We start from the raw sequence: 15788 nt of genomic DNA, 5'->3' as shown, positions 1-15788 counted from the left end.
CTCTTCTTTCCTACTTCCAAGCCCATGCTCAGGCCACCTCCTCTTCTGGAGGTGCCCCACACCCCGCTCTGCTGTATCTGCCAAACCTTTCATCTCCCCGTGAAGCTCTTGACATTAAATACAGTTTACTTTAGAAAATGTATTTTTTCAACTTTCTCAACTAAACTTCTCCTTGTACAACCTGCTCTTCCGCTGCCAAGGCACATCGTTTGTAATTCTCTACAGCACTGCTCATATCTTGTTCAGTGTTACAGTTTCTACATATTGGTCTTATTCCTTATTTTTGAGTGCAAAAACTAAGCCACTGCACTTTCTCTTACCAGTGAATCCATCTTTAAAAAACTGTGTGAGCAATCAATCTATCAGTATTTTGTTGATATGAACTCTATAGAAACCTTAATCCCTAGATCTTCGACTCTGCCCCTCCCCCCCGATGTCTATCTGCTCCCACAAAGCACACAGATCTGGGGAAGAGAAGTGGCTGTTTTTTGAGGTTGCATTTCAGCCCTGATTCTTTCAAATGTCTTCGCCCTTTTTATCCTTTGGCCACAGTGTCCCTAGAGATGTGAATTCAATTCCGCACCATTCTCTATTTTTCAATGATGCCAATATTCTCAGGCTTTTAAGACTAAACTTTAAATTGTGAGAAAATTTGATCTTCAAACCTAAGTTGGACCTAGAAAGAACAATCTCATGAACTCAAAAAAAGAGATCAGACTAGGAGTCAAGGGCATGGCACCAGGAATAGCTACTAAATAATGCACAGTTAGAACACTGCGAGGTTTCATATCTTCTATTTCCTCTAGACAAAAAGTATTATCAAAAAGAAACATGTGCCTGCCCAGCAGATTAAGTTGCAAACGAATGAAATGACATTACTGTTGTTATTTCCAGCTCATTGTGCTGCTGGCCCTCCATCTCTGTTAAGAGCTTCTCCCCATTCATCCAGTCTCAAAACCTTAGAGTATCTATGGCTCCTTCCTCTCTCTCTTATTTGAAATCACCAATATTTTACAGAGGCTGGCTCCTTCTCTCTACTTAGAGTGCACACAGCAGTGACTTTGGAGTCTGGGAAGGGGAATTAACAAGAGATCTGCAACATACAATAGGTGACAATGACAAAAGCAATAATAGAAATGGAAAGGGATTTGTATAGTGCCAGGCACTGCCCCAACCACTTTGCATGTATTAATTCATTTCAAAGGCCCTTGAACAACCCTAAAATGTAGGTACTAGTTATGAGTATTATGTCCAGTTTGCAGATGAGGCACAGAGGTGAAGCAGACCATCCACTGCTACCAAGTACAGAGGTGAGCAGTGAGCCCAGGCAAGTCTGGCTCTCTTCATCACAATACAGCCTCTTATACCCAGGAAATACAAGACAGGCCTGCAACTGGGAGGGTGAAGGGGTCCGACTGCTCTCTGGCTTGAGGCCAGGGTAGGTGTTGCCTCGCAAGGAATGTGAGAGCCACAGCAGGAAGGAGTGGGCAGGAAGGGGGCATCATAGAAGGAAAAGGGAGGGTGGGCAGAAAGAGACAGTGAGTGGAGCGTGGAAGAAGGGTGGGGCCAAAGGAGCTAAGTGCTAGGCTTTTGTCAGAGCCAGAAAGGACGGCCAAGGCTGAATGACAGGCTCTAAGGAGAGCCTGATGAGTACATTACATGCCAGCAGCTGCCTTGGCAGGGGGACTGAGAGTACTTAAAATGGAAAGTGCACAGAGTAAGCCTATGCTGTGTCGCTGATACCCTCAACTGTAAATAAGCTGTACCTGAAACTCCCTTGTCAGGTAACAGACAACCTCTTACCGGCCAGCCCTGCTGGTCCACCTCTCTCTTCTGAATGTTGGGCCTCTTCTCTCCTTTCATGCCCCGCTGTTGGCTGTAGGGCAAAATGCAGGGTCTTTGGCATATGGCCTCCTTTTGTTGACTCTAAAATAATAGTGGTTATAAATATTGTTCACATATGAAAGGAGGTGAAGATAACAAAAATAACTGAGGAGGGAAAAATTTCAAAATGTCCAGCAAGTTTAAGATGTTCCCATAGTATTTTGTCTGTTACAGATGATCATGTAAGTGGATCTAGACTTCCTTTTCTTATCGTCACTTTCTAGAACCTCTGAATGAAAAGGCCAGCAGAAGCCTCTGGGTCCAGACTTGGACTGAATCCTAGAGAAACAATGACTCACAGATGAGCCCAAGGACCATGCTGAAGGGTTCTCATTGCTGGATCTCATGAATTCTCATCCATTCCAGAACCTGCTTGCAAACCTCTCTGGGTTGGGCTCCTAAGTCACCAGACCAGGCTGCTGGGCATATGTGTTCTATAACCGTGTCATTCCTGGGCCTCACCTCAGTTCTAGGCCCTGTCGTTGAAGAGTAGAGGCCTTTCCTTCCCTGTCTGCACCCAGCAAGTCCTTCTTTGGTTTGCAGTGATCCTCCATACCCCTGGTGTCTCCTTGGTTCATGCTTTCAACATTCGTGGCTCTTCTCTGAGCCAGTTCTTCCAGCTAGTTGGGCTGCCAAAAGTGTATTTACCTACTCATTATTAAGAAGGCAGTGTGGTATCTGGAAAGAGCTGAGTTCAGGGGTCAGTTCTTCCACTTACTATTCTGTTCTCGTTGTCTGCATTTCAGGAAGCATCTGGGTCCAGTCTGCCAGTGCCCAAGTGTGCTTGGTGGAGTAAGTCACCCCTAAAGGCACCCAAGACAGCCCCTCTTTGCAGTTAAAAATGAGGGCTCCAGAGCCCTGCCACCTTGGCTAGGATTCTGGTCCACCATTTATTGGTGGTAAAACTTAGGCAGGTGACTTGACTTTTGAGGCCTCCATTACCTCATCTAAATAATTGGGAAGAGAGTAATAACTACCACATAAGTTGTAGTGCAGATTAAAGGACGTAGTCACTATAATGATCTTAAAACAGGGCTTGGCACCTGGTAATTACTCAACAAATGTTAGCTATTAATATCAGTTTCCTCTAAGAATTTTCAGCAGACTCCACCTTTTCCTGTTTTAAAGCTTGCATTTCCTGGAATAAAGCCAGGTTGAAGCCTAGAGAAACAATGACTCACAGCTGAGCCCAAGCACAGTCCTGGAGGGGTCTCACTGCTAGATCTGATGGAGTAAAGAAAATCCCAGATGACAGTTTCCAATAAATGACAGTTTCTTTTCCAATAAAAAGAAATCCCTGGATGGTAGCTGTGTAGCAGGCTAGAAAACAGCCAGTTCAAATTAGAAAAGAACGGAACACATTCAGGGCAAGAGAACATCTAAGAAGGTGGACAATGCTGGGCATCAAGGGAAGAAAGTATATGGCTCCCTTTTCCCAACCCCTAGTAAAAATAAAGAGAATATGAAACTTGGGAAAAAGAGAAAATTGTGCAAGAAAAACATTGACTCTGAATAACTTAATAGAGTAAGAAAGGAGTTACCATATCTTAATTTATTATAATGTTGAGAGTATGTTGGTCACAAAGAGAGAGAAATGCAATCATACAATCCTATTTGTTTCCATACAGACAGTATTTGTACTTCATAATACTAAAAGTATTGTCTTTCAGAGATTTTCAGCTTTTACAGACATTTGTAGAGATAAAGCAGAAACACTTAATATGATTACACAACTGAAAGCAAACATTATCCAGACTCAAGCAAAATGTAAAAATAATAATAAACTATTACTAAGTGGGGTTTATTCTGAGAATAGAACAGAATAAAATATGCTTCAAAATCAATCAATAAAATCCACCATATTAATAGTCTAAAAAAGAAGAATCACATGATTACATCAATTGATACAGGAAAAGCATCTGACAAAATTCAATATCCATTCATGGCAAAAACTCTCAGCAAACTAAGAATAAAAGAGTACTTCAATAACCTGATTTAAAAAAACAACAACTATAGCTAACATTGCACTTAGTGGTAAAACATTTTCCCCTAAGATCAGGAACAAAGCAGGGAGGTTCACTCTCACCATTCTTACTGACCATCATAATGGAAATTCTAACAAGTGCAATAATGTAAGACAAATAAATAAACAGCATAACAGATTGGGAAGGAGGAAATAAAAACTGTACTTCCTCTCTGTCAACATGATTTTCTATGTAGAAAACTCCTAGAACTGACAAGTGAGTTTAGTAAGGTCATAAGACGCCAGGCCAGTACACATAACTATATACTGTACCAGCAAAAACCTGGAAATAGAAATTAAGAAAAAACCTTAAAATAGCTCCAAGTACAAAGGAAATACTTATGCATAAATCTAACAAAACACGCACAGCATATGGATTCTTAAAACCAAAAAATGCTAATGAAAGAAAGTAGACCTCAATAAATGAAAAGATATGCTGCATTCACGAATTAGATCACATAGGAAAGATGTCAGTTTTTCCCAGGTTGATCTGTAGATTCAATGCAATTCCAATTAAAATCCCAGTAAGAGTTTAAAATAGCGATAGACATGCTAAGTCTAAAATTTATATGGAAAGGCAAAGGAACTAGAATCATCAAAATGATTTTGCAAAAGAAGAGTAAAGTTGGATGACTCATATTACCTGATTTTAGGACTTCCAATAAACCAGTAATCAAGGTGGTATGGTCTGGCAAAGAAATAGACACAGAGATCAATGGAACAGAAAAGAGAGTTCAGAAATAGATCCACACAATTATGGTCAATTGATTTTTGACAAAGATGCAAAAGCAATTTAATGGAGAAAGGACAGTCTTTTCATCAAATGGTATTAGGACAACTGGACATCTGTTTGCAAAAAATGAAACTCAGCCTAAGCCTCATATCTCATACATAAATTAGCTCAAAATGGATCAAAGGTCTAAACATAAAATGTAAAACGATAATGTTTCTTTAAAAGAGGACACACAAAAAATCTTTGTGACCTGGGTTACGTAGAGAGTTCTTAGAAAAGACACCAAAAACACAATGCATAAAAGAAAATACCATTAGGCTGGGTGCAGTGGCTCACGCCTGTAATCCCAGCACTTTGCTCAAGGCGAGCAGATCACTTGAGGTCAGATGTTTGAGACCAAGCTGACCAACACGGCAAAACCCCACCTCTTCTAAATATACAAAAATTAGCTGGGCATGGTGGCGGCTGCCTATAATTCCAGCTACTGGGGAGGCTGAGCCACAAGAATCACTTGAACCTGGGAAGCGGAGGTTGCAGTTGAGCCAAGATTGCACCACCGCACTCCACCCCAGCCTGGGTGATGATGGAGTGAAATTGTCTCAAACAAACAAACAAAAACTATTCAATTGGACTTTATAAAAAAAATTAAAACTTTTGTTTTGGGGAAGACACTGTTAAGAGGATAAAAGGACAAGCTACAGATTGGGAGAGAATATTTTCAAATTGCAAATGCAATAAGGGACTTGTTTGCAAAATATATTAAAAACTCTGAAAACTCAATAGTAAAAGACAAACAAACAAAAACTCCAGTTAAAAAAAGGGCAAAAGATACTTCACCAGAAAGGATATATAGAAGGCAAATAAGAACATGAAAAAATGTTCATTATCATTAGCCATTAGGGCAACGCAAGTTTAAACCATGATGTAATAGTACTGCACATCTATTAGAATGGCTAAACGAAGCCAAACAAAAACCCGACAACAGCACGTGGTGACAAGAATGCAGTGCAACTGCAACTCTTATATATTGTTGGTGGGATTGTGAAATGGAACAGCCACTCGGACAGTTTGACAGTTTTTTTGTTTTTTTTTTTAAATAAAGATGGGGTTTCACCATGATGGCCAGGCTGGTTTTGAACTCCTGACCTTTGATGATCCACCCACCTCGGCCTCCCAAAGTGCTAGGATTACAGGTGTGAGCCACCACACCTGGCCTGACAGTTTCTTGTAAAGTTAAACATACACTTAACATATGACTCAGTAATATGACTCTGAGGTATTTATGATAGAAAAATAACTACTTATGTTCGTATGAAAACTTATACATGAATGTTTAAATCAGCTTTATTTATAATTGCTCAAAACTGAAAACAACCAAAATGTCCTTCAGCAGGTGAATGGATTAATAAGCTGAGGACTACTACCTGGCAATGGGATAATAATGATAATAAAGGAAGACCAGTGGCTGCAGGGATTAGGGGTGGAAGGAAGATGTGATTACAAATGGGTGGCATGATGGAGTTGTGGGGGTGATGGAATTGCACTGTATCTTGATGGTGGTGGTAGTTACATGAATCTATGCATGTTTTGCAATTCACAGAGTTGTTACCCTCCCCTGAAAAGGTCAATCTTACTGTATGCTAATTTCAAACTAAAGTTTTAAAAGTAAAAAATACAGTTGAGAAAAATTGGGACATGGAAGATAGAAAAGAGATGTAGCAAGGAGCAGAGAGGCACTAACCACCGCTTTTCTCAAAACAGAGGGTGAAAGAATGCAAGCTGATCAAAAGCAGCAGAGGCTTAAGTATATTATTTAAAGTTACAAAAGTAACCATGAAAGAAAGTAAAAATAGTGCCATAAGGATAAAAAAAAAAAAATAAGGAGGAAGCTGGGGAGGAAGAGAAGAAGGATAATTCAAGGAAGCTAAATCCTCATTGCTTATAGTAGCAAGTCAACAGATAATGTCTCAGTGTGATAAAGAAAGAAATAACAGTGTTGGCATATTATTTAGAGATTGCAACTTAAACTCAACACACTGCAATAAGCTTATTATCTCTCCTACTTCCGGGCCAAAACAGTGAGCCCCATTAACAGACACAAACTGCACTTGCAATGTTGCTCCTTTCACTACTGACTTGGCGCAGCTCATTTTTTAACCATGGACACATAAAAACTGGATATACCCACTGGGCCACTTGCTCAGTTCTAATTTCTTTTCATTATCAGGACAGAGATGATAATATATTCCCAAGCCAACAAATGACCAGGCCTTTTCCAGCCCAAGTGACCATCCTTGCCAACTGTCCCATGTCTCACTGACCCATTATCATTTCAGAGCCCTACAATATCTTTTATAAGATGAGAAAGTTTAAACATCTGGAAACAACAATGTCTGACATTTTTTTCTAGGAAAAAGAAGGAGCATCTCCCCCAGCCTCATCTTGAACTCAAGTTTAGCTGTCTAATGGTCTAGTTTGTACGCGTGTGAGGCCTTCACAGAATAAGGTAAGCGGGCCAGGAGGTGCTGCCAGCAAGGAAGCTAAATGAATGTGTTCTGGGAAGAATATGCCCTTTGAACTCTACCCCCCGGTGACCAATGGACACCACAGAGTGCCGAATGACCTCCCCTCCCATGTCAACAACCCACTGCATGGCTGAATTATTGCAAAATCCCTCCCAATAAACCTTCGCCAAACACCATCAGTCCCTCTTCTGATCCATAATGTACAATGGCTCTGTCTGGCTCAAATATACCTTTTCCATGAAGTATGTTCTGAAAACTCTGGTGAATGTTTCTCTCATTTACCTGATTTTTCCCAAATAACGATGACAACAACAACAACAACAACAGTGTCCTATAATTACAAATGTTTGCAGCTTATAAGTTCGTCCCTAGATATGATGATATGTGAGTCTCCCAACAACCCTGAGGGGGAAATGGCAGTTCCTTCATTTTTCACCACATAAGCCCAGTGACCCTGTATGCCAGGCATTCAATCTGTTTTTGTTTGACTTGTTCTATTAAGCACAACCATTCTGGTCTAAGTTCTTTGCAAAGACAGACTCAGGCTGCTGCTCTTCAGGGGACAAATATCTATAATAAAGAAACGATAAACGAGCAATATCTAAATCAATAAATAAATGGCAAATAGAAGGTAGTATAAACTATTAGGCTAACAGGTCACAATGAAGAGAAAACAAAGGAAAGGAGGCAGAAAGGCAGGACTAAGACTGTCCAGTACCCCTGCCACCACCCCCTTTCCCTGTTATTTAAGAAAAATCTGTCTTGTAAAGTTATATTTCGTTTCCTAGGAAAATGTTTGTTATATCCATATGTTCATGGACAAAAGGTCAAATGTAAGCAAATATCGCAAATGAGTGCTCCCACACCATTATTTGCAAGAAAAGTATAAAATTCCATTCCTCCCAGAATCACCAGACTGAGGGTACTGCTCTCACAGAAAAAATATTCACTGAAAATCTGCTATGGGACAGCGTAGGGGGAAACCTAGACACTTCCATACATATATGACTTCCACAGTGAGGCTCAGGAATGAGCTGAAACACCCAGAATCTACTCAGTCTACCTCTGGGCGCTGCTGGCATTTATGCAACATAGATAATTCCTTTAAGAATGAGCCACTTGGAAACCCCAGGCCTGCGTTTCCAACTGGCTGCTGAACATCTTCATGTAAATATCCCACTAGCACCTTAGTCTCAACACATCCAAAACCAAACTCATAATCTCTGCTCCTCCATCCCTCCCCACCACACACAAACACACTCCTGTGCACCTCTGACTCCTCTTGTGATACAGAGCTCAGCAATATCATCCAAGTCAACCAGACTTGAAACCAACAATTCCCTGTACCAATAATTTGTCTATTTCTACCCCCACCCACCCTGCATCCAAAGGTATCTCTGATTCCTACCATCCTTTCTAGTTATCCTACAACTTCTTGTGTTCATACTCTCTTCACTTCTCACCCACACCACTTAAACCACGGCTCCACTCTTAGCGATGGGAGTAGGTCATCCTCCAGGGGTTATCTTAGTGTGTGTTACCATAAAGGAATACCCGAGGCTGGGTAATTTATGAAGAAAAGAGAGGTTTATATTGGCTCACAGTCCTGCAGGCTGTGCAAGAAGCATGGTGCCAGCATCTGCTTCTGGTGGGGCCTTCAGGCTGATTCCACTCATGGTGGAAGGCAAAGTGGAGCCAGCGTGTCCAGATCACATGGTAAGGGAGGAAGGAAGAGAGTCAGGGGCAGGTGCCGGGCTCTTCTTAACAACTAGCTCTGCAGGGGACTAATACAGTGAGAACTAATTCATGGGGCGCTGTCCCCATGACCCAACTACCTGCTGTTAGGCCCCACCTCCAACACTGGGGATCACATTTCAAAATGAGGTTTGGGGAGACAAGTATCCAAACTGCAGTACGTATATAGGTGGAAGTGGGAAGTTTGAGAGTCATGGATTAAATGGTCTACTAATGGGACTCTTCTTTTGAAAACTTTTCCTCACAAACTTTCAGACTGTTTCTCCAATTTGCTTCTCTAGATACAGATCAGACATCCACAGACTTAGGTCAAAATTCACTAGGCATGGAGTTTACGGCCTTCCAGAATCTGACCACAGTCCATGTTTCTACCGACCCACACACTATAGATGCCAACCACACATGCCTAGTTCTCTATTCCCTGTCCTGTCCACACACTTGGTATCTCAAGGCCAATTCTCAGGCATTCCCTCTACCTGACACGGCTTTCTCCAACTCTGTTCATTGAAATCACACTCAGCTTCCAAGTCCCAGCTATGAAAGCTCTCTCAGGGAGCCCTAAATTAATCTTAGTCGACATTAACTAGTCCTTTCTGTGCATTTCCACTCTTGTAAACTTATGTAAAATAGCCATGCATTTTAACAGTTTAACCCAGACAAGTAGATATCAGCTGGGGCTTCCCAAGCCCTGGAGATCTAGAGGAGATGGGCTCAGACCTCCCACTTGACGCCCTCAGGAAGTACAACGCCTCCCAAAGACTTTTGCAATTTCAGGGGAGCTTGTGTCTCAGGGTCACATTTGCTTCCAGGTTCCTACTTTCATACATCTTGTCTCTGCTCTATTCCTCATGCTCTCAGAAATGCAGCTCAAAACCTTCTGGGATAGTCCCCACACCAAAAAAACCCAAAACAAAACAAAACAAAGAAACCACAAAACATTCACATAAAACATTCCTGATGAGAACTGTAGATGTTACTGAAATGTGGGTGGAGAACAGAAAGGCTCTCCCTCCCAAGCATTATCAACACCCTCACACTGAGCATGGGGCATCCCTGGCCCTCAAATGGCCTTTGATTTTCCCAACATGGAATTTCACCTGGCCCAGTTCTCCTTTAGTCCTGAACCTTAAACCAGTGTTCTGGTTCTTCTCTCTCAGCTCCCTGCTCAACTGTCTTCTCCCTCTGCCCAGCCTCTTATGCATGGAGTGAATTCTTCCCCTTGTTTCCTGCAGTGTGGTTTATCCATTCTTACCGCTACTTTGTTCCTGCCCTCAGGTTCCAGCCCTACTTGCATAGTTCATCAAGATATTTCCCCAAGGACGGCTCCCTCCCTAAGAAGTGCCAGCTGCAGACATCCTAGTTTCACATCTTGACATGTATCTCTCTTTGCCAAGTAAGTTCCTTGAGGCAGGAATTATGTCTCAATCAACCCTTCCGGTACTCAGCATCACGTCTTATACATAATAAGCACTCTTAAAACTTCATTAAAATAAAATAGGTTCTTCAATGCAAAAATATACAGTGGGAGCTGAAAATAAAAGCAAGTATTTTTGTCATGAGAATCACAGAAGGGGCTCGCTGGTATGCTTGAAGTGTGACTCATACAACATACCCTCCTTAATGACACTCTTTGTATATTAATAAAATGGGATCACCTCAAAGCCTCCCTGAAAAATACAGTAGCATCTGTTTAAGTGAATGCCAGCCATTCTAAAAAGGAGCAGAAATAAATGGAAGGTCACGACAGCTGCAATGAATCAAAATAAAATGTAGGCTTTCAGTGTTCTTAATCATCATCGAAAAGTCTTTATGACAAGTATGACAGGCAGAGAATTTTGCTTAATGGAACAGACCAACTATCTGAGGAAGTGCATTGTAACAGAAGAAGGGGGGTGTATTTTTAGTTCACTTCTCTCGACTGTATTTTTGTCTTGCACCTCCTAAAATTAGGCCTGCTGATTGAGGCCATACGTAATGAGAGTGGTGTGGGCTGATGCAACCATTGCTCTGAACTTAAGATATATCCCCATGTACTGTCCTTTTGTGCTGATGGGCCTCTGCCTCCCTGGTATTTCTGTGAAGTTAACTCACACCCTGCAGAAGAGGTTACAGCCTTGTTGGGAGTGGGGTGAGGGAAGAAGTCATTTAAAGACCACGAAGCATCTGGAAGTCACAAGACTCTTTGAGGAATAGAATATCAATGTACTTTAACAAACATCATCAACTGCCTTTGATGTGTCAGCTACTATTCTGATCTCTAGTATATTCCATTTCACCTTAAGAACCAAAAATACTTGTACTGGCAGAAAATCTGGCTATGTAATATGAGAAAATAAGGCTATGTAATATGATTGTAAGACACCATAAAAATTAATACATAAACATTTTAAAGAAATCACATTAAAATGCCAATAATCTCTGGTACTCAATCTGTTCATTTTGAGTAACAATAGGTTCATGCTGCAACAACCATTGGAAAGGAGGGTTTTAAAGATGATGAATCTTTAAAAAATACAGAATATAAGTCTTGATGTGCACAGTGGGAGAGGCTGTGCGTGTGTGGGGGCAGTGGGTGTGCGGGAACTCTCTGTACTTTCTGCTCAATTTTGCTGTGAACCTAAAACTGCTCTAAAAAAGTGCATTTAAAAATTAAATCACATATACACACAGAGATATATTCAATGTTTACATAGGATAAAGAAAATCATACTATTAAAGCTCCACAGTCATCAACGTCCCTGGGCAAAGTCACTGGGTAGGAGGTGGGAGAATGTGGAACCCCCAGTTAACACCAATGGCCAACAGCAGCTGGGCCACAGGAAGCGGAGCTCTGAGAAGTGTGTCTTCTCCTTGAATTGGTGGACACCTGCACTGAGCTTTCTGGTTTATTTTGTCAAAAAAAAAAAAAAAATCAGACGTCTTATAAACCAGAAAAAAAAAAAAAAATCTGTAGTAGTAGCCAAGTACTACAGAAAGGGTTTGGGAAAACTTTGCGGGAGGAGAATTTTTAAAATCACTGTCTCAACTTTCTGTGGGATGAGATGGGGCATAATGAAATAAAAATCAATAAATTAATAGATTTATATTTTCCAAAAAGAATTGGGGACATGTTGCCATGACTGTCTTTAAGAGAAACAATTTATTTTCTGAAATGCCAGATTATGGGGGAGCAAAGTTTAACTGCTCTATGTTACAGGTTGGGGACAAGGTGAGGTGAGGGAGGTGGTTAGGGTGCAAGGTTAGGGGCGTGTGTGAGTGTCCAGTGAAAGCCCCAGCACTGCCTGCTCTGTGCTTCATGCTGGTAAGGAGGGCAGCCATTTTAACTCCATCCCTTAATCACCAAGGTCTCTTATCACTCAGTTTTCCCTCAGACTACATTCTTTGCTACAATGAATATATATTACTTGTATTATCTCTTCATAAGTTTCATCTGAGGGCAGAGACAAATAAGGCTCCACTGATTTGGGTCTCCCACAGCTTAGCATAGTGATTTGCAAAAAAAAAAAAAAAAAAATAGACATGAGAGTAACTTGTGTCCATTGACTGGTGGATTTTAAGCTTTGCTAATAAAATATGGCAAGAATGAAAAACTATTTATTCTTTAAGTTTTCTTTGTTGCCCAGAAGGTTCTTCCATGACATGTATTCTACCCCACCAACCTTCTGTCTAAGGGTAGGATCCCATTTTCTATTAAGAGCCATTGATCTGACAAGGTAAAATAAATATAAACAAATACGTAAGAATGATAATAAAAATGCAAGTTCAGTTTTCAAAGAGGTAACTAGGAAGTTTTGTTTGGTTTTTCTTTTGAGACAGGGTCTCATTCTGTCGCCCAGGCTGGTGTGCTGTGGCAAGATGACAGCTCACGGCAGGCTCAAGCCATCTGGCCTCAAGTAGCAATCCTCCTGCTTTAGACTCCTGTGCAGCTGGGACAGCAGACACACGCCACCATGCTTAGCTCATTTTTCTTTTTTTTTTTTTTGGTAGAGACGAGATCTCATTTTGTTGCTCAGGCTATTCTTGAACTCCTGGGCTAAGCAATCCTCCAGCCTTGGCCTCCCAAAGTGCTGGGATTACAGGTGTGAGACACTGTGCCTGGCCTGCAGTTTTTCATTTCTCAGAATTTTAAAGTAAGAAGAAAACTTAAAGTACTTATTAAATATGACCAGGATTTAGGGGGAAATATCAAAGTTTTTAAAGGATAGATTAGGGAGATACACAATAGGGGACAGAATGCAAAAGCATGAACAAATGAAAAAGATATGTATAAAAACCCCTGTATGTATGAGTGAAGGTGGAAGGTGTGTAGGGTGGGGTAGATTTACAATGGAAAAAGACAGATTAGCAAAGCCTGTGAGGGAGATAGCTGGGTCTATGTTTATAGTCCTGTCTACATATTTACATACATATCTGAGAAACTATAGTGTTTCTTTAAAAGAGAACACACAAAAAATCTTTGTGACCTGGGGTTAGGTAGATTTCTTTAAAAAGGCACCAAAAGCACAATGCATAAAAGAAAATACTATTATGCTGGGCATGGTGGTTCACACCTGTAATTCCAACACTTTGGGAGGTCGAGGGGGGAAGATCACTTGAGTTCAGAAGTTCAAGACCAGCCTGGCCAACATGGCAAAACCCTGCCTCTACTAAATATACAAAAATTAGCTGGACATAGTGGTGGGTGCCTGTAATTCCAGCTACTCGGGACGCTGAGGCACAAGAATCACTTGAACCTGCGAGGCGAAGGTTGCAATGAACCTCTCAAAAAGCATGTTGAGAGACAGAGATAGGGTTGCCAGATAAAATACAGAATTCACAGTTAAATCTGAGTTTCAGACAAACAACAAATAATTGACTTAGTGTGAGTTTACTACACCCTTATACTATAATAATTGTGTATCGTTTAATTGAAATTCAAGTTAAACAGGGTGTGCTATACTTTGGTTTGCTCACTCTGGCAACAATGACAAAGTAATAAAGGGACAGTAGGATGAGAAAAAAAGGAGACAAAGAAAGGGCAGCAGTGAGATGATTTGTAAAAGGTGGGATAACATTCACTTCTTGTGGTTTCTTTGGTACATGTTGTACTTTTGCAACTATCAGTCTACGCTAAGACCCCCTGAGGCTAACCCTGGGTCTGCTCATTCACTCCAGCCATGACTGAGCCCTGTCACTCCAGCAAGAGTCAATTAGAACAGTGGCTCCCTTAAAAGGGAGCCAACAGCTGCTGCATGGCATGCGAGGGGGACAATTTGCTTTGTGATTGCTGAAAGACTGTCCTATAATGAATGCTGAGACCATCCAAGGTTGCAAGGAATTGACACAATTCTCCATATAAGCTTCTAGAAATAGCAGTTATCTGTCCATTGATTCTGAATGCATTGCTACTGCGGCACACTCAGCAATTTAGGTCATTAGAAGCAAAGCCCTGAAAAGCTCCTTCTAATCAGAGATTCTGCATTTTTCTCAACAGTAGACAGAACAAGACAACACAAAGCAAGTTAAGACCAAAACAAAAGAGCACAGAGCACAGACCTGTGGGGGAATGGATGTGTATCCACATTCATGTATGAGCACGAGGTGAAGATACCAGATGCAGATTCTGTACAGAAAACGGTGATTTCTGCCTCAAGAAAAATACATTTACCCCTAAAAGCCTTTCCTCAGGTTAACGGCAGCATCTGAGACGATGGAGCTAAGGGAGCCTCAGGCGCTTGCTAAGAAGGGAATCATGCATCAGTTTGCTAGGGCTGCCATAACAAAGTACAAAAACGGAGTGGCTTAAACAGCAGACACTCATTTTCTCAGAGCTGCAACCTCCACCTCCTGGGTTCAAGCGATTCCCGTGCCTCAGCCTCCCGAGTAGCTGGGATTATAGGAGTGTTCCACCACACCTGGCTAACTTTTTGTATTTTAGTAGAGACAGGGTTTCACCATGTTTGCCAGGACGGTCTCGAACTCCTGACTTCGTGATCTGCCCGCCTCAGCCCCCCAAAGTGCTGGGATGACAGGTGTGAGCCACCGCACCCGTCCTTATTTTCCTGTTCTTATAAGCATGCCAGTCGTACTGGATTAGGGCCCATCCATATGACTTCACTTTATCTTTTATTTATTTATTTTTATTTTATTTATTTACTTATTTATTTTTAATTTTTAGTCCTGGGTACATGCGCGGAATGTGTAGGTTTGTTACACAGGTAAACATGTGCCATGGTGGTTTGCTGCACCTGTCAACCCATCACCTAGTAAGCCCAGCACGCATTAGCTATTTTTTCAAATGCTCTCCCTCCTGCCACCCACCCCTGACAGACCCCAGTGTGTGTTGTTCCTCCCTGTGTCCATGTGTTCTCATTGTTCAGCTCCCACTTGTAAGTGAGAACACGAGGTGTTTGGTTTTCTGTTTCTGCATTAGTTTGCTGAGGATAATGGATTCCAGCTCCATTCATGTCCCTGCAAAGGACACGATCTCATTTCTTTTTATGGCTGCGTAGTATTCCACAGCGTGTATGTGCCACATTTTCTTTATCTAGTCTATCATTGATGGGCACTTGGGTTGATTCCATGTCCTTGCTATTGTGAATAGGACTTCACTTTATCTTAATTACCTCTTTAAAGGCCCTATCTCCAACTACATTCTGATGCACTGGGGGTTAGGATTTTAACATTGGAATTTGGCCAGGGAGACAAAATTCAGCCTACAACAAGCTGAGTCTGTGACTGAGTCACAAGCTGCGGAGCCATCACCCACCTCCCACTATTGGGTGCCTCTGATATTTATTAAAGAAATGTGGTAATTATGAACAAGTGACTTGGCCCAGGTCACTTCTGCTGCAGGAGAGTCTGTACACCCCAGTGGAAGAGAGTTCAT

At 41.5% G+C, this 15788-nt stretch overlaps 1 protein-coding gene and 1 long non-coding RNA gene across 4 annotated transcripts in view; one reads left to right on the top strand and one right to left on the bottom strand.

The window, feature by feature from the left end:
* Positions 1–15788, bottom strand: part of WIPF3 (WAS/WASL interacting protein family member 3) — a 110159-nt gene that overhangs the window by 41283 nt on the left and 53088 nt on the right. The window lies entirely within an intron of this gene.
* LOC141580156 (uncharacterized) overlaps positions 1–15788 on the top strand; it is a 33227-nt gene that overhangs the window by 6929 nt on the left and 10510 nt on the right. For both annotated transcript variants that reach the window (XR_012512249.1, XR_012512250.1), the window contains exons 3-4: positions 7051–7146; positions 10196–10313. This is a non-coding gene — a long non-coding RNA (uncharacterized LOC141580156). The remainder of the gene's footprint in view (positions 1–7050; positions 7147–10195; positions 10314–15788) is intronic.

Source organism: Saimiri boliviensis, chromosome 10, assembly GCF_048565385.1.
Source record: "Saimiri boliviensis isolate mSaiBol1 chromosome 10, mSaiBol1.pri, whole genome shotgun sequence".
NCBI lineage: Eukaryota > Metazoa > Chordata > Mammalia > Primates > Cebidae > Saimiri > Saimiri boliviensis.
The sequence above is the reverse complement of the archived record's forward strand: the minus strand, read 5'-3'. Positions and strand labels throughout refer to the sequence as shown.